The 3,833-nt window shown below is 45.2% G+C and overlaps 1 protein-coding gene and 1 non-coding gene across 6 annotated transcripts in view; one reads left to right on the top strand and one right to left on the bottom strand.

Annotated features, from left to right (window-relative positions):
* LOC113209284 (Kv channel-interacting protein 4-like) overlaps positions 1 to 3,833 on the bottom strand; it is a 234,646-nt gene that overhangs the window by 20,752 nt on the left and 210,061 nt on the right. The window lies entirely within an intron of this gene.
* On the top strand, positions 2,292 to 2,363 carry Trnaa-cgc (transfer RNA alanine (anticodon CGC)). Its single transcript has one exon. It is a non-coding gene; the product is annotated as a tRNA-Ala (tRNA).

Below are 3,833 nucleotides of genomic sequence, written 5' to 3'. Positions count from 1 at the left end.
CCAAGGTTGTACGTATTATACGTAGAAAAATTGTTCCTCCAGGGAACGGTGTATATTTGTGACTTTTTTAATATTAATCAGTGCCCTAGTCATTACCAGAATTTCAAGAATTCGCAACTCATCAGCAACTCATCTGCAAAATAAAGAATTACAGCAAAAAATGAACCTAATTCGAGCAATTTGCTTATCAGCATCCCTGCCTCCTTCTTGTTGGTCTGCCTTGAGTCCATGCAAATGACGTCCATTAGCAGAACACAGCGACGGGCAAGTCTCTCTTGCGCTTGCAGAGAGAGCCCCCGGGTCTGCTTCTGCGAGTGACAAGGATAGAAGACTTCGCGGTTCGGATGAAATGAATCGTCCGCACGCTGTCGCCCTGCCGTGAGAGGCATGCGGCTAAAGGGGGGGAGAGGAAGAGGGTGCAAGGGCAGAGGGGGTTGAGGTAGGTTTAGCCTCCTCACAGATGTAAGGGTGCGATAGGGTGTGGGTGATGCGCGATGGCAAGGGGGCACAGAGAAAAGGTGAGTACGGTGATTTCCGATCATGGCTGCCAGGGAGAAAAAAAACATACTCCACAAAGAGAAATGTGTGAATTCGAACACTTAAATGTACGTGTCAATGTGTTACTCACTGTAAAATGCTTACGAACTAATATCCTTCGCAACGTTACGAACAATTCTCTTTGAATTGCAAAAGAAAGAATTGTTTCTGCTTACTGCTTACAAAAAATGAACTATTCGTTTGTAAGCTAACGAAGAATTATATTGTAATACAACGCTTCAAAATCCTTCGTAAGCTACAAAGGATTAGGTTTGCAATACGAGCCTGTTGTTCGTAAGCTACTGGCAGTGCGCGCAAAAAAAGTGTGTCACCATAGCCAGAAGAGTTATTTGCTTTGGCAACCATCTTAAGCTTGGCTTACTGTCAGGAATCACCATAAAATATGATGGTTCAAAGCAAAAAAAATCGGTGTGTTTTTGTGATACGCATCAAAGTGTGTGATATAAACATAGCACTCGCAGAAAAGTCACACGTGTGACTTACAGTATAACATGTGCATACTTGACCGACACAGAAGAGTATGATACAGACATGGCTGTCACACATTTTTGTTGTGTATAACGTAAAATGCATACTTTTACGTGCGACATCTTGGCACTCACTCTTAAGTGTTCCACTGCTACACACTTCTATATAAAAAGCGCTAGATTGCTCGAAATAGGCAGAGAGGAGTCAGGACGTCAAAATAGAAAGACCCCATGCGGCATTACGGAAAATAAATATTAAGGACGAGTAATTGGTAATTGTGACTATACGCGACGCTACAAGAATATTGCAGAGCCTTTTGCAGGTATGACAAAGTGAGCAGTAGCAGCGGATGCTGCTTTCATCTTGGTGATAATGAATTGGTAGGAGCACAGTGTTGCAGCTGGGACCCTGGCAGAGTGGGTGGGGCTGAGTTAGGAGGTGGGGTGCCCTCTGTCATTGCAATTAATTCATTCATTTTGCACTGAAACGCCGCGAACAAGACGGCTCGAGGGAGTAGGGAAAGGGAGGGAGAAAAGAAGGAAATAGCAGGGAAGTAAGAGGGAACAAAATTTAATTTCCGGCACAAACCACGCCTACGGGGTACGGGGAGGAGTGGGAAAAGGGGGGGGGGCGGAAAGAAATAGAATGGCAATGGGGCATCGCCAGGAAATGTGTGCCTCTCCTAAACAACACTCGGTATAATGAAATGTTCCCATTTCGGCATCAGTGAGTTAATAGAATTATATTCCTTTGAGAGGAAATGCACGCATGCGGCGCATAACAAATTGGATATTTGCGCTGTTTTGACTCTAATCGAACGCTGCACTTATTACAAAATAACGCACGTAGTACCGGTCCGTCCTATGTCATGACGTAGAATTTAAGAACTGCATTAGCATTTCACATAAACAAGGATGCACTTACTCCAGGGTTACAGGAGATAGTTAAGAATGGACAACAACAGCTCAGCTATAGTAAATATATTTCCTTCTCATGATCACATTCTATTTTGTGCATGGAACTATCTCGAGCATGCCTCACTTCTAACAGTCGCCTCTATGACAACGAAAGAGCAGGAGCAGGCGTACCAAGCGCGCTCTCTTTCAAGCGAGCGCGCCAGTGGATGCTAGGCCGCGCCACGCCAAGCGGCGGTGAGCCGAAGCGCGTTCGGCTGCACTCGGATCCGTTCGGCTCTGCCGGGCGGCGCATCGACCAGAGAGTGCGCGCGCTTCAGAACCGGCTGTCGGGCACAGTCCTCGCAGCGCGGGGATGTAACTCAGCGGTAGAGTGTCTGCTTCGCATGCTGAAAGTCCTGGGTTCAAATCCCAGCATCTCCAATCGCAACATTTTTTTTTCGCTACTTTGTCAACGTCCCGACTTTGCCAGTGGTACAGGTTGTATCATTTTCAATTCAAGGACGTGTGCTTTCCACATACTATCATGCTTAAACACCTTTAACATTTAAAAGATTAAGTGATACATAAGCATGAATCAATTCAACCTTTCATGAATTTCCAACATTACATGCACGGTATAGGCGGCATACTGCACCGTAGAAATCAGATTTCAAATATATCTCGCAGATACTTTGTTTTTGATGTCTTTTCCCAGCAGTGTAGTCGACTCGCTTTGGTTTGGTTACACTGGCTTCAATGCGCCGCTGAACTAGGCCTCTACAATCGACACTGGGATTTGGGAACACGGCGGGGACAATTAGGGTGAAACAGGCCTCCTCATGGGTCGCTCTGCCTAGTTTAGAGGAGGAGGGGGAAACATGCTGTGTGATCTCCTAAATCTCTCCTCTCTCTGGCCGTTTTGGCAATAGGGTCTCGGAATTCTAATCGGGGCCGTCTCGACGCGGTAAAGCAGCTCATCGCCGGCAAGTAGATTGTGTGTCCGTGTGTGTGAACAGTGTGCACTAATATTGGATGTAGGCGCGCCTTTGTTTTCGGAAAAGCCTTCATTGTCGGCATGAATGGAGATCAGAACTATTATGCCAAAGAGACATCCCCCTCCCCGTCTCTCTCACTCTCGGCCCCGCTCTCCTCATTTATCTCTAGTTAATTCACTAAAGTCGCGGGGCAGCAAAGTTATTATTATGAACGGAGCGAGTGAAGAGGCGGGAGATTTTCGCGGCTGATTTTGCAGCTACCATCGGTTCTGCCATGCCATGAAGCTGATGCCAAAAGCACAGTATAAGCTCAACGAAACTCTGCACCATGACGAGACTTAATTGGTTCTCCCCTTTCTCTATCCACCCCATTCCCAATCCTTTGTTTTTCTAATCAATAATTCTGGCCCCGTTGAATTTCCCAAATGAATTATTGTGTCTATCTCGAATAAAACTACACAGGGAAAAATAATAAGGTTGTTGAAACTAAAATTGTGTTCGTTCTGCCCCGTCACTGTATATTGACTGGCTTCTCCCTACAACGCGTTCTCAAATATAATTTTCGTTCATAGTTACGAGCTAAAACTGACAAATTTTGATTTGCAAGACTTAGCATATATGGACTTCGAAAAATAGTTGAAGTTTCTACAGTAAATTTTTCCATGTCGTAAACTTACAATTCAAAATTGTAAAATGACAAGCGGCACGACGTATAGACTGGGAATTCATCGACGAGCAAGATTGGGGTGCCATAAATTTACAACACATTTCGTAAACATCAATTACAACATATGTACCCGGCAGGCTTAGCCCTTGCCGAACGGAGTTCAACGCGGAGCGAAGTGAAGCGTGAAGCAATTTCGTTTTACAGAAGGGCATGCCTACTTGTTCATACAGTGTTCTCACGTGGGAGAGT

The sequence above is a fragment of the Frankliniella occidentalis genome, unplaced genomic scaffold (assembly GCF_000697945.3).
Source record: "Frankliniella occidentalis isolate FOCC.00 unplaced genomic scaffold, Focc_3.1 Scaffold137, whole genome shotgun sequence".
Lineage (NCBI taxonomy): Eukaryota > Metazoa > Arthropoda > Insecta > Thysanoptera > Thripidae > Frankliniella > Frankliniella occidentalis.
The sequence above is the reverse complement of the archived record's forward strand: the minus strand, read 5'-3'. Positions and strand labels throughout refer to the sequence as shown.